Consider the following 16,155-nt stretch of genomic DNA (forward strand, 5'->3'; position numbering starts at 1 on the left):
AGAAAGGTCAAGGAATAGACAGGATATGAGTTTGTGATCATCTTTAGCAAGGGCTAAGGTGTTGAGAAATGACAGTAGAGCTGTGGTTGTACTATGCCTGGGATGGAAGCCATGCTGTTTTGGACTGAGAAGTTTTTCTTGTAAGAGATAAAGCATAACTTGTTTGTGTATACATTTCTCAAGGATTTTGGACAAAGGGGAGAGGATAGTGATAGGTCTGAAATTGGATATTTCTGTGGAGTTACCTCTTTTATGAAAAGGAAGAGTGTAAAACTGTTTCCAGATAGAAGGAACATTAGACACAGAGATGGAGCGATTGATTAGTATAGATACAGGCATAGCAAAGGAGTGTGCAGCAATCTGGAGAAAGTAAGGAGGAATATTGTCTGCTGATACAGAGCATGGTTTGAGCTTTGAGAGTAGAGTTGTGATAGAGTCAGTGGAGACAGGCCTGAGAGAGAAGGAGTTTACGGAGATGGTGGTTGAGGGGTGTATAGGGAGGTTTGAAGTGTTGTTTGAGAGGTTGGGGTTAAATAGTTTGGAAATAGATTTGGTTAAGTAGGTGCTGAAGGTATTGACAGTTTCTTCAGGTGCCTTGTCAGGACATGGGTTTGGTGGAGTTGGGTTACCTGGATGTAGTATTTAGTTTATAGCATTCCAGAATTTTGTTCACCTGGGACAGAGGAAAGTACAAAAAAAAAAACAGTCAGCCAGTATAATCCAGTGTCCAGGGAGGATAAACAGCCAGATGTAAGGGCAATCAGACAAGCTAAATTCTAAAATTAAAAAAGGTCTTTTCTGTTTTTATTTTTCTATAAAAAAGGGGAGCTGCAGTTCACTGAGAAGTAGGAAAATAATGTGGTTATGCCAGGGGTTTTAGGAAAGGGACATGCAGTAAATTAGGAGTCAATAGAGTTATATTTAAAAAGGAATGGAATATGGTATAAGCAAGTACAACTGGGGATTCTTATGAAGCAAGGGCAGAAAAGCTAAGTCAAAAGATGGTGCCTTTCTACATCAGGTTTTTTGATTCCTCTGTAATTAAGCAGGAATGGGAGGGAAGTGTGCAGGTTCAAGGTGGGGGAGGGAGGTAGACACAAAGTAATACAAGGTTGTGACTGTGAGCCAGAAAAACTGAACTAGGCCAGATGCTAAGAAAATAATCAAAACAGTCAGTGTAGTGCAGTATCTTCCTAATAACTATAAATCTTGTGCTACTAATCTAGCACAGTGTGGTGAAAAGGACCACCACTTCTATAGGGAAAAAACAATTGAAGTATGGGCTGCAGGTACATAGGTAAACATTTTCCAAGAGAAAGAAAATAGCTTTAAGTAATTGACCTAGGAGTACAATAGGAAGAGAAAAAATGGGGAGGGGGGGCAGTAGTCTGCATGCTTACAGAAAAAGGCTATAGCAAAACGTCTTTAGTTTAGAGGACTGATTAAATACAACATACACTAGTGTAGCTGAAAGCAGTTTAATGTTCCACTGACGTTGGGTCTCACAGTGCAGGGCAACCAGACAGCCTTTGGTTTATTGGAGGTTGGCAAAGACAGAGAATAAAACTTTTGCTGAGGGGAATGAGAGCACACACCTGGGGAACATGTATGTATATTGCAGGAAGATAATGAAAAATGTTTACTATGGTTTGTTTTCTTTTCTGTAAATGTATGTATATCCATGCTATTATTAAATATGTGAAATTAATGAAGATGTTTGAAAAATAATTTTGTGTATCAGACATTGAAATGTTGGAGGTAATCCACGGGGATCCATGGAGATCAAAAGGTAGGATTCTGTAATGGAAGAATCCTTGTGTTGGAAATGCCATTTTTTCAGTAACTCCTGGCTTGTGGAATTTTTTAATAACCTTTGTTTATCTGGCCAGAGTTGCTAGTGCTCAAATGTGACAATATCATAAATGCTGATGTCCTGCAACACAACACACATTTGCACACTGACAATGTTGCATACCTTGATAATGGTACCCAAACTATGTCAGTCACATCTTGCTCTGTATTGCTATTTGTTACATAAAACCATGATAGTTTTATTCTACTTCTGCCAATCATAACAGAGCAGATTCATTGATGGTACATATATGTTGCCCTTGAAATACAGTACCCACAATGCAGTTATGTATCACCATATTACTCCTACAGTTTCACAGATGCACCACAGTTGAAAGCCTTTTGTCAGATAACAATGTCACTTAGTTCTGTATGAAAGTTGTGGTGCATATGACTGCCTGATACAGTTTTACACACTGGTCTGCAGCCCATAAGTTCATAGGTTCATACTAGGCTATCTGCCCCAGGGCATTTATAAGCCTAGCCAGAGTGTGTTTGACTTTTGCCACCCATTTTAAATTAATTTTGCTATGCCCTTTTTCGAGGTTAGTATACTGTGCCTCTGTCTAACAGTTACACAGAAGTGATACCCGGGGTAAACCTACGATCTCCCATCCACTCATCAAGATTCCTCTTGAAGAGAGTCAATGACGGACTCTGCCTAACCTGGACTGGGATTTTATTCCAGAGTGAAGGGAGCCTCTTGGTTATGGATCTGTCCCTCCAGCATGTCCTATTTATTTCACTGCTGAGGTTCAAGTCTCTCGAGCGCGTAGCTTGATGGGATTTGGATTTTCTGAGGTGCAGCATGTCCATTAATTCCGGGTTGGACATGGCTTTATACGTCAGGCACAGATCGCCTCTAAGTAGGCAGTATGCCACTGAGTAGAGCTGGAGTTTCTTTAACTGGGCAGCATATGGCATCTGTTTGAGCCCTTTGATCCTCTTGGTGAGGTACTTTTGGGGTCTTTCCAGTTGCTGCAGGTGTCTGGTAAGGTACATCCCAAAGGGGGCATTGTACTCGATTGTATATACGCTTTGAATGGCACCCATGTGTGATTCTTCTGTGCTGTCTGCTTTTGCCCTCTATCCCTCCCCTAAGATCATGCACCATCTCATGTAAGTGGACCTCTGTGCATTCAGCCACAGTACACAGTGTGACTACTGTAATTTCTCTGGGTGGAGACCATATTAATCCATGATGGTGCAATGAATATCTGGGTACATCTCTGTGAGGGCACTGTTTGAGTGAGCATGTTCATTTATTACATGATTTTTTAACAAGGTGAACAAGCTGATCCTTGGAGTCATACGGACACGTTTGACCTGTGATTCAGATATGAGCGAGGTATGCATGTGTGCATACTTACAACTCAGGTTATCAGATAGACCCTGTATGGTGAAATGTCAGCTCTGGGGACTCTGCGACAGTGGTGTGATGCCTGATACAGATGTCTCCAAGCAATGTGTCACTTATCAGCTGCATTGCATTACCTCATGTTTTATTTTTATTTTATTTTATTTGAGGTAAGTAGACTGAACCAAAAACAAGCTTTTTTCAATTACAACCTTGTTGCAAAATCAAAACTAAAAAAATGCACGCATATGAATTTTGCAAGAAAAAGAAAAGTTATGCAAAAGTAATAGAGAATTAAGACATTATTAAAAAAAAGTTTGAAGTTTGTTTTAACATGGTATATAGTTTTTACCATGGTGTAGTTTAGAAAGACATGTCTTAAATTATACAGCAGATCCAAAATCACTCTTCCCAAGGAAAATATTAAAAGCATTGCAAAAAAAAAAAAAAGAAAATGAAAAGCTCAAAACCACTATCAGGTCCACTAAAGAAGCCTGTGAACTTTGGCTGGTCTCTGAAGCTAAAGATGCTCTCAGTAAGTATCTCTAAGTTCTGAAACTATCTTCTCACTTTCATTAGGCTCATACAAAACCTATAATCCTTCAAAGCTATATTTAAAACTCATTTAATGGTCTAAGACTACCAACTGAAATATCCCCTAGGATGAAGCTGCTCTGCTTTAAACTCTTCTTTTCTTAACATTTGTGCTGCTTTTCCATAGCTGCTGTGATGTACTCCTTCCTAAACGACATATCCAAAAATGAACTAAGCACAAACGAAAAACAAAGCGAAAAGCCACCAGCTGGAAATCCAACGAATAATTTATTGAGATAACAAACAATATTAAAAAAAACATGATATATAAGAACAGTAAGCGCTTTCTAAATATGCGCATGCCTAGTTTATAAAAATACATTTTCTATTTCCACATTTTTATAAACTAGGCATGCGCGTATTTAGAAAGTGATTTGGCGGGCTTTTTCAAAGTGATAGGAAGTTATAAAAGGAAGTGATGTTATATGGACGTTGTCTGATGAAGTTTAATACTAATTAAACGAAAGCGCTTACTGTTCTTATATATCATGATTTTTTTAATATTGTTTGTTATCTCAATAAATTATTCGTTGGATTTCCAGCTGGTGGCTTTTTGCTTTGTTTTTCGTGTGTACTCCTTCCTGTGAGATTCATGCTGTATTCATAGGATGTGACTTGTGCTCAACTGTGTGACTTGTAGTCATCTTCAGAAATTACACCAAACCAAATGTTTTTTTTGTATTTTTTCCTACTGCTTTTTATCATAAGCCTACCATATAGTGTTGTATTTTTCATTCATAGCTGCCTGAACCAAAGAAATTATGTAAGTAACATAACCCCGCTTCACTATTCTCTACTATGGTTGATCTATATAATGTCAGTATGCATCATGTTTTTCTTGAGTAGCTTGATCCTATATAGCACAACAAATGATTGTGTTACTAGTATAATACACCAGTATGAGTTATGTTTTTTCATGTGAAGTCTGCTCACAGTTTAGTACAATAAGTGATTGTGGATTTTTATGATTGCAAAACGATGGACTCCTCCTAGTTGGACTTTCCCAGAAAACATAGGTAAATAAATAAATAAACAAACTGTGACTTCCCCGCTCTGAGACAGTCATCAAGAAGCCTGAATCCTCACCACTGACACTGGAGAGGGATGTTCACTTGGAATACAAATGGATACACTTAGTATTTTCAGATGCAGATCTCTCTGCATCAAGCACAATTTCCCTTAAGAGCACACAGGCACACACTCAGGCCTGGGATCTGTGTGTTTCTATCTGTCTCCCTCCAGGTCGCCAATAAGACTGCCTACTGGCACAGCTGTAGGGTTAGTTCCTCAGCCATGTGTCCAAGCCAAGTCCTCCAACTCCCTCTCTGTGAAACCAAGGCTTTGAGTTCCTGTTCCAAGTAGCTGACACACACACTCTTTGAGATTTAATTTTCATTCACACATACCTGGGAAAGGCTGGCCCAGATTTATTAGCTATGCCACCTTCTGTCCAGACTATAAGATACTTTCACTGCTACCAGTCAATTACTATAAGGCTCTTAAAAGGGTATCCAGTTATATTGAGTGAAGTTAATATTAATACAAATGGTAATGTTGACCAAACAGCAAGGCTTTCAGGAGTGGCCAGAGTGATCACCAAATAAATATGTGCAAATACTCTCGAAACTTAAATATTTTTATAAAAGGACCAACCATAATGAGAAGTTTAAATATAGTTAATAATAAATAATACAAAGAACATGAAAATACTAAATATCTCTTTACAGTAAACACGAGAGTTGTAGTCACAAGATATATTGAAAATAACACAGCTGGAAAGATTCATATGGTTACAGAAAAACAATACTTAACTATTCTCACTATATTTTCCTAACTGATCTAGAGAATTACTGTTCCTACTTACTGAATAGAGCAAGACAAGATGATGTGGGTGAGTGGTCCTTGCTGTCAGATTCAAGACAGAATACATAATACTGAGAGCAATCTCCTACTAATATCTAAATATTATTTCTGACTTACAGAATGACATCACACACATCTGGTCATCTGACTCTGTTTCACGCACTATTCCCCCATCACTAGAAGCTGTCAGGGTTTAGCACCTATGTGCTACAATACACATTAGATCATTAGCTAAGTTTTATTAAAACATCTGGAAGCCATAAAACAATACAACCATTCCACTCTCCATACAGGAGCTGCAAACTATTCTCTGTCACAGACATTGCATCTCTGGGTCCATTCAGAACTGTGGGATAACATCTCTATGGCTTAGCCCATAAAGTAATTTAATTTCAGATATATTTTAAAGTTGGTTGGACTGAGAGTAATCTCTTCTCTCCCAGTACCCTCTGTTACAACATATACATTTCAACAGTTACAATAATTAATGTACATTTCTTTGCTTTCCAGCAGGACCCACTACTGATACATTTTCAACTCAAGCAAACTTCACAAATACATTTTCAGCACAAGCATCTGCACAAATCAGTTTGATATGCACATAATATACAATTCTTTACAAAACTCCAACTAGCCGTGCTGGCATATGTTACACATATACTGCCATTTCTCTCCTGGCATAGCTGGCAATACCTCACATCCACACATCTGTACACCGCCCCCTTTGAAAACTCAAGCTAGTTTTTCAAGTGACTCTTGAGAAATGTTGCTTGAGAGATACAACCCTATCTGGGAATTTATTAACCCATACCCTGTCTTGACAGTCCATCTGCATTGGCATTGCTGACCCTACTATGGTGCTGCACTGTGATGTCATATGCCTGCAACCCTAGGCTCTACCATAGTAACTTGGCATTTTGCTGGCTGGCTTGCTGTAGCCATAGATCCCCCTCAGACTCCTCCTGCCTCCTACTGCAAATACTTAGCACCAGGGCCTCCCTATCATAGTAATGTTTCATCTTGTTAACATGGCACAATTTATGCCCCTGCCTCCTGCCTGCCAGTTCTGCCATGTAGATAATATCACTGACCTTCCTTGCCATCTTCAACGGCCCCTCCCAAGCTACCTGCAGCTTATTGTGTCTGAAAGGAATGAGAACCATAACTTGCTGTCCCACAGCATCTCATACACTTTGTCTTGAGCATTCCTGTCATACCAGACGTTTTTCCTGCTGTTGGGCTCCTGCCAGGTTCTCTTGGGCCAAACCCATGAGCTCCCCAAATCTTGTTCTGAGGTTTAGGACATATGCCACAACAGATTCATTGTGGGATTCACACTCACCCTCCCACTCATCACAAATTAAATCTAAAGCCCCCCTCCACCCTATGTCCATACAGCAACTCAAAGGTTAAAAGAACTGTGGATTCTTGGAGTACCTCTCTGCAAACAGCAGAAGCAAATATTTCTCCCACTCTCTCTTAAACTGGTCTGCAAATGCCTGTAGCATGGTCTTTATTGTAGAGTTTAACCTTTCCAGAAGACCATTAGTCTGGGGATGGTAGGGATTGGTCTTTAGGTGCTTCACCCCACAGTACTTCCTTAGATAAGCTAGCAGGTCTGATGTGAAGTTGGCACCTCTGTCAGTCAGTATTTCTCTTGGGAAACTTAACTTGCTGAAAATCTCTAGCAAAGCATTTTCCACCTTCTTTTCCTCAATGGAGGACAGAACCACTGCCTCTGGGTATCTGGTAGCATAATCAACTAACACTAGGATATGCGTCTTTCCTGTGGAGTACGCAGAGGCCCCACAATATCCATAGGTACCCTCTGAAATGGCTCCTTAATTACAGGCAAAGGCATTAAAGGAGCTTTGACTTTGTCTCCTGCCTTGCCTACTTTTTGGCACTGCTCACAGGTCCTGCATTACCTTGCTACATCCCTTGCAATCTCAGGCCAATAAAATTTCTGCAGAATATGTCTCTTGGTATGCTTTATGCCCATATGACCTGCAAAAGGAATGTCATGGGCTATGGCTAGAAGTGCCAGATGGTAGGCTCTAGGCAGGCACTACCAACTGCTGTATTACCTCACCCTCTAGCCCTCACTCAGGAGTCCACTCTCCATACAGTAACCCTTTGCTCCAATATACAGAGTTCCCTTTTCCTTGAGAATCAGGTGCCTCCCTAGCTACATCCTTCAAGCCTCTTAGTGTAGAGTCTGAGAGCTGAGCTATCTCAGCTCTACTTTTGTGACTCTTCCCAGCTCCCCTTCCACGGGAAGTCTGGTATCCTCTGACAGCGTTACCTCACTGTCAGCCTGGATACTACTACTAAACTCTTCCTTTGCAGTCACTCTGTCCAAGGGAAGATCAGTACCTACCAGTGGCTGTGGCTCACCTTCATGATCAGTGCTACAGGGTAGCTCCTTCCTGAAATAGCCAAACCACCAACCGTGGCTTCAGCTGTGGTGTCTGTCTGGGTCTCCCCCAGGCTACCAGAACCACATGCCTATCTCCATGCATTGCCCTTACTTTCCTGGCTTAGCTGGCAATACCTCACATCCTCAGACGAATAACCAAATAAATAATTATAAAGCCTTCTTTATCTATGTAAGGAAACTAAAAAAACAATACTCTACATTGCTCTGAAGTTATTCAAAATGACACCTCCTATTCTGACTCAAAGTCATGAATTACCTTAAAATATTACTTCCCCAATTATCTCTAAGGATCAGTTTACTGAAAGCGCTAACTAAGACCAAAAATATGTCCTGACAATGTACCTTTATTGCTTAATTTATAGTGCTAAACATGCCATTTCAGACCTACTCCTGAAACTGTTTAACCTAAGTTTAGCTACTGGTTTCATCCCTGATGAGTGATGCACTGCGGTCATGATGCTCCTCCATAAGGGTGACCTTATAACTGACCTAGGTAATTACAGACCTGTCTACAAAGCTATAACTGAAATAATTCATTCTGATATCAAGAATCTTATTTAAGCTGAGCCATAATAGTTTGAGTTTGTGAAAGATAGAGCCTGTCTACTGAATATGGTAAACTTCTTCAAAAGGGTTACAAAGCCTGCAGATGGTGGCCATGCAGTACATATGGTGTATCTTTACTTGGCCAAGGCCTTTAGTACCATTCTCCATGTGGCCAAGGCCTTTAGTGCCATTCTCCATGTGGCCAAGGCCTTTAGTACCATTCTCCATGTGGCCAAGGTCTTTAGTACCATTCTCCATGTGGCCAAGGCCTTTAGTACCATTCTCCATGTGGCCAAGGCCTTTAGTACCATTCTCCATGCTAGCATCATGCAGAAGCAGAAAACTGACCCATATGTGGTAAAATGGATAGTAAACTGGCTGAAAGAACTCACACAGAGCTAGTTGCAGGAGACTCATCAGAATGTATGAAAGTGACCAGTGGTGTCCCTTAGGTGTTGGTGCTGAGACCTCTCAGTTTTGGCCTTTACTTCTCAATGTCCAAGCAAAGAGCAAAGACTTCTGGCTATCAAAGCTTTCAGATGTCTGCAGCCATGTCTTCAGTCAGTTTTTGGAATTTTTAAGGATTGTCTGTAAAGTTAACATTGACACTTGCAGCTGAACATGACATGACCATCATACACGCCTTGCAGAAGGACTTGTTATGTTGATGTTGAAATGTAGTAGCACTGTTGTAGTGAATACATATGTGCTGTTGTCATCACCATACTGCACGTCTGATCTGACCATGCATTTTATACTTCAGCTGCAGCTGGAAGAAGTACACAAGTACCCATATCTTGCAGCTCACTTATCCTGTTTTGCTTTCTGAATACAGAACAGCAACATCCATGGAGGGAGGGGGTACCTTTCAGATATGCAGCCTGACAGCAACATCAGAATGATGAGGATATGGATGAATAGCCCTTCATCCTCGCCATTTGCCAGAGATGCCTTCATCCTCACCATTTGCCAGGGATGTCTTTAACAGAGGTAGAACTATACTTTCTCAGAAACTCCATGATGAAGGCCCAGCAGAAAGCAGGTGAGAGAGAAGGGTACAATGGACAATTCCCAAGGACGGAGGCAATACTGGGGAGGGGCATTGTACTGCAGACCTTAGTGAACTCAAAGTAAAGATGTCATGGCTAGTGTGTCAGCTGGATAGAGGCCAGCAGCTCCCTTTTCTGCACACTGTTCTGCATACACCTTGTGACACCCATAGGGCTGATCCAGAACATTGAAATGAATGCTTACAACTCCCTCACTACCACCACCACTACCACTAAATGGCGCTATTCATTATAATGAAATTGCCTACTACTACTTAAGGTGCACAGAAGTATGAATTCATTAGCATATAGGAAACAGAACCATCTACTTACACAGAGCCAGGTGGGGAGAGTGGGCAGTAACCTCATACCTAGCTAAACATATGCTGTCCATAGAGGAATGTGATTTTATTAGTTTTACTGTTTTGATGTTTCATCTTCTCAGTGTTTATTTGCTTGCATATTTAATTTATTATGGGTAGGAGGTGAATGTGCATGTGTGTTGCAGTTATCTCTTACCTTTGCATCATTCATCTATACCTCCACTGTAGTGTAGCTTCATCTGCTTTGGCCTACCATACCTGCTAATCTTGGTACACGATATCCAAGGGTCATGCAGCATGAGTCATGTGACGCTGCATCATACATAGGGATGTACCCAAGACTGTTAACTCTGTTGCATGTGAAGATACTATGCTACTTAGTTTACCCATGTTACTTATCTGCCAGTACCTGCAGATCATGGCCATTGGCTTACAGATGCCAGCAGTATGGTATGCCATGCCACATCCTTAGTCAGGCATATATGATGATGATGATATGCATCCTTGTGTTTGCTGCATTCTCAAAAATAGGTCTACACAGTTGTGTTCATAGTTATGATTACTTTCATCATCACTGCATTATATCTGTAATATCACTGGTGTCTTTTTCATGAAAGTGTCATGCATGTGAGCATGAAACCTCAGAAACATACACAGTGCATAATAGATGCTACAGGAAAACCCATATCCTACTCCCATTGGATACATACTGCCACAATACGCTTGGTCATTTTCAAGGATACCGTATTTCCATTTTTCAGGGAAAAATACCATAAAATACTGATAGTTTATCTATCAGTTTAAAGCAAAAATATAGACTTTAGCATTTTAGGTAAGAGCAGTAATAGCCTTTAACTTGTACCTTTTCCTATATATGTACTACTTGTAAAACTGCACGTTTGCTTTGTGTAGTGTTCTACACCCATAACCTGTTTTAATTTCTTGATATATAGTGGCACAGAACTGTAATAGAATGAGAGTGAATGGCTAGCAGTTGTGCCTAATAATCCTTGGTATAATTTTTATAATTTTGCCTAATGAGAATGGAATTTCATTTTTTAATAAATGCAAATCTGAGCAGCTTTATGCTTTTCATAACCAAAGTCCACAAATGATTGTGTAGCCCCTCTTACTTCACCTGACACATCCAAACCTAGTGCTGATACACTTTTGGACAGCCACAATGTCCCTGCTGCATGTAACATCCATGGTGTAATGAACTGATATTGCCCATATATGTATGCTATACATCCCACCTCTGGTTCCACATTTTATAGACTTGCCATGCACAATACTTATGTAGTCACATTTGCTTTGCTATTTATATTTTATTTTAATCAGGTTTAGTGGACTGACCTTATGACCCCTTTACATCAATGATTCTTGCCACTAGGATAAATGCTACTTTAGGCATTAGACATTTTACATTAGCTAATAAGACAGTATGGGAGGTGGAAGGAAACTGAATACTAAAAATAAAATCAAGCGGGCATGGGGCAGCATGGAACCTCCATACAGATAGTAATTGGAGGTCAGGCTCAAATTCAAACATATCAGGCCATGAGAAGAATATGTTGCCTTCATACAGACGGTGTGCCGAAGTCAGAAAGAAATGGCAGGCCCTAAAATTCTGAGGCAGCATCACTAACCGCTATACCAGGTCTCGGACCAGTCAATACCAGGTCTAGGACCAATCATTGAGTCTCTTTTCATTGTAACTAGTTACATTTAAAAAATCAATATCACACATCATTAAATGAAACAAAAAAATGAAAAATGACATTTTTGAAGGTGTGGGACAAGCCTCCATGCTTCCACATATTTCCATCCTCAAATATGCTAATTCCAAGAGTGTACAGCAACACTGATAAGGAGAAACTTCCATACCCCCATTGTTATGTGATCTCACACTATTTGGTTTCAACACAATGTGGGAGTCAATAAAAAAAGTATGTGATTTCTTTTAACACAGTATGCTAGTTGACAAAGAGCAGGGATCCCACCTGTACCACCATGCCATACCACTGGTTTTGTGGTTCACATAGATGGTGCTCACAGACCCAAGTCTTTGTAATGTGGTGGTTTTGTTAATATGACAGCACAGCTGGGAAGACAGGCTGCACTGACCAGTTTTTGTCATACTGACTGTCTAGACCATGCAGTTACACTGTACATGGGTTGAAATATTCTTCTCTGTTTGTGCTATGTGTGTACAGGCCATATGCATTGTTGTTTTGCTTATTGTTTGCTAAGCTATATATGATTCAGAGTTTGGCTTCTTAAATGTATTGCTTTGGTCCCTGTAGATTCTGAATGACTTGCACTAGGTTTGTTATCTTTAACCTTCTATACATTACTTCTCTCCTTCACTATGATATGTATTTCTGAATCTTGCCTTATGATAACCAGCTCTGAAACAACGTAAAATAAGCTTTGAATGTGAAAATAAAAAAAAAAAATCAATAAAATAATAATAAAACAACATTTTAAATGTTTCAGTGATTCAATTGATAAATATAAGTAAACGGACATTAATTAACTGATTTATTGAAGTGGTTTAAAATTTGCAAGCACATATGGAGTTCTGAAATTAGTTAAAAAGGTTTTATGCCAAAAGAAATTTGTAAAATATGCAGTATAATGCAATGCATTATGCAGTGAATACAGTAAATGGTAATGGAAGCCAGAATACAAGATGGAACCATATCTGCCAAGCAGGCATTTTTTACTCAGGAATGCTACATCTTCATACAGGATCAAGGTACAATTTACAATTACTGTACTACAACCACGGTATATTATTTTTTTTTCATCCACAAAAAGCCTGTACCCCTATTCATCTTCTCATTTAAGAGAGATTTTATTTCGTTTTATAATAACAGATATACAGTCCTTAATGTTTTTTAGGTAAAAGTCAGCTAGGTATTGATTTCTTGCAAAGATGTAGAATCAGCTTTTCATATAAGATGCTGCAGTAGGTAACAGCAAGCAAAGCAAGCATTTTAAAAGTCATATTACAGTAATTATTCTTCATCCCTGTTCGTCACCCTCCTTCTCAGACATTAGAGACCTAATGTCTCCACAGCTGCGACTCATCATGAAAATACCCTGGGTATGTAATACAGGATACATTCAAGACACTTTCAGATTTACATATAAAATGTCAGAAAAATCCATTCTATTATTAGCAGCTAAACCACTGACAGATGTTGGATTTTTTTTGCATCATCAGACTTTCTGCAGTTTTGTGATGGCTGACTTTGCATTTCTAACCTCCTTTTAGGTCTGTTAAGAGCATATATTTGTGTGCTCCTCAAAGATAAGTATGGCTTTAAGGATTTAGTCAAATATTGTTTATTTTACTTAAAAACAGAGATAGCCATCAAATCATATAGATTATGTAACCTCTTGAGGACTTGAGTCTCAATTTAAGTTTGAAAATTGCTGTTCAATGTGTTTTTTTCTAGATACAAAAACAACCAGAATTATCTGCTTCTTGGAATATAAAAGAAATTCATAAACCACCTTTTTTCAGATTTAAGTATATGGAAGCTAAAAATCTATTTTAAACACTTCAAATGTTTGTTGAACCAGGAAATGAAGTAATTTAGACATTCCTGGATAATGGCTGTTTGCTTCTCTTTGTTCTCATTTGTGAGACTTATACCACCCGGAAGGTATGAAGTATAACCAGGTATTTTTCAGTTTCCTTGTTCAGGGGAAATGGAGGAACACAATTGTTGATGTCACTCATAGTCATAGCTCCCTTCCTCGTTTGCTGCAGAAGAATAACTTGTCAAAAACCCCTTGCTCTTCTAAATTGCCATATGCTGCCACATCCCACCTTTAAAATATAAAATATTTTTTTTACTAAGGACAACAGCACTTATCAGATTTAGCAGATGATAACTAATTTTACTGAAATAAGGGTGAGATCATCTAATACACCTGTGTTAACATTTTCTGACAATTCATAAATGCATCAAGATCATCTCCTGAGCAATCTGTTTACAGCCATTAACAGCTGATAGATTGAGCTGAAGGTGATATTCCCTGTGAAATCTCTCATGGCATATGTGGTACAAGTGGTCAATAGTGCAGTGTCACTCTTTAGCAGAATTTTTCCCTTTGCTACTACACCCCAGTCTAACCTAAGCCTACGGCATGAAATTCACTGAAGTCCTCAGTGCCAATCATACTTAGGCTGAGTCTTTTCTTAAAAGCACTATTTTTTGTTTGTTTGTTTATCTCCATAGTCCAAAATAATTCAACTAACACCCTGACCTTTTATGTCTGGGCCAGTCTTAAGCCAATCGGACCCCATTCTTTCAGGGGGCCACCCACTAGACTATGATAGTGTCATTACACCTTATGTGCTCCAGATGTCTGCTCGAGATACACTCCAGTAAAGTGCACATCATTTTGTTACTATTAGTTGTTATTTACAAGTCTTGTTAGTGAACAGACAACATTATCTATCATGTATTGCATTAGTGGCTGGTCCATTGTTATTAATAACAGCAACTTCATGCTGCTTGGCTGGCTCACAGTGTCAGCTGCTCACACTCCCACAGTAGTCAGTTGCTGTGTCTGTTAACAAATACATCAACAAGAAATAACTCTAGAATAATCAATCTTAGAGATTATAAAAACAAACCCTGTAAGCATAAAAAAGTAACAGACACTCTGAAATGAGATGACTTCTGATCACTTAAGACTTGAGAAAGAATGTTGCTAATTCAAAAGAATGACAAAGAAATGCTTGCGCCGTCGCAGACAGCATCAAAATAAGAAACTCAAGGTGTGTGTATGCTGAGTGGTGGGAGGCAGAGAAGAACAGAAACATTATTCACCTGGCTAAAAGTAGCACAGTAACAGAAAACAGTTTGTCTCATAAATGTACTGCAGAGTTATCATTGTCAGAGTCAAATACCAAATAGGACGGCAAGCAGAAACTTAAATATAGAAAATTGCTGGAATGGACTGGAAAGGAGTTTTGTGAGGGAAGTGTATTATAGCAAGTTGAAAAGCTGCATGTTGTCTCTACAGCCATATGGGTTTCTTCAAAGTACTTTGATTTACTCCCACCTGTCAAAACATAATGATTAGTGACTTCTCTAACTTATCTCTTCATGCAGTCCTTATTGTTGCCCTGGTGACCTGGGATATGGCTGAAAATAATTTACCTATGTTAGTCCATTTACCCAATTTAACAAAAAGTTATTAAATGCATTAAAATAAATCAAAATGACAGAATAAATAAAAAAAAAACATTTTATTTAATTTGAAATAGTCTTAAATCCACAAGATGGAGAGTTGGAGTGGTAGATGGAAGCATTAACTGAGAAGCCCCTCAACAATAGGCCAGATTGAGTCCTCCAACTGTTAAGGCTAGCCTTGCTTTTATGTCAACATCATTTTGTACTCATTTTCTTCTATTTTACTATAAAACTTGAAAATACCCATCTAAATACCTTTCAGATTAACTGAACAGTTATTTCTTCCTGTCCCTCAAACACTGTTCCTAAATAGACTAAGCACCATGGAAGTTAGCTCAATTCACCTATGGCAAATACATGGCTCTTCACAAGACAGCCAGTGAAATGGCAAAATACATGACATACTTGTAAAATTCACATAAAAGCATGTACATGACATATGGAAACAAGTTGGCTCTTTATTGAAATGTCGGGACTCAAAATGGAGTCCCAGCGTGCTGAAAAATAACATCAGCTATGCAAGAGAAGAGTGAATATTGAACATCTCCTTTAAAGTTTGTTTTTGCAGGGGGCAAGCTTCCCTGTACCTCCTATGTGAGGGGCAAGCCCCACATACTCCCCAAGCTGATATAAATATCATGTATATATATATATATATATATATATATATATATATATATATATATATATATATATATATATATATATATATATATGTATATATATATATATATATATATATATATATATATATATATATATATATATATGCATATATACATATATATATACACACACACACACACACATATATTTGGTTTGGTCTTAGCATGCATTTAATTTATCATGTCCTACTGATTTTAGTAATTTATGTGTATATGTATACTAACTCTGAGATTGCAAAACCTCAGAG

Source organism: Protopterus annectens, chromosome 1.part1 (assembly GCF_019279795.1).
Source record: "Protopterus annectens isolate FY-2018-M chromosome 1.part1, PAN1.0, whole genome shotgun sequence".
NCBI lineage: Eukaryota > Metazoa > Chordata > Ceratodontiformes > Protopteridae > Protopterus > Protopterus annectens.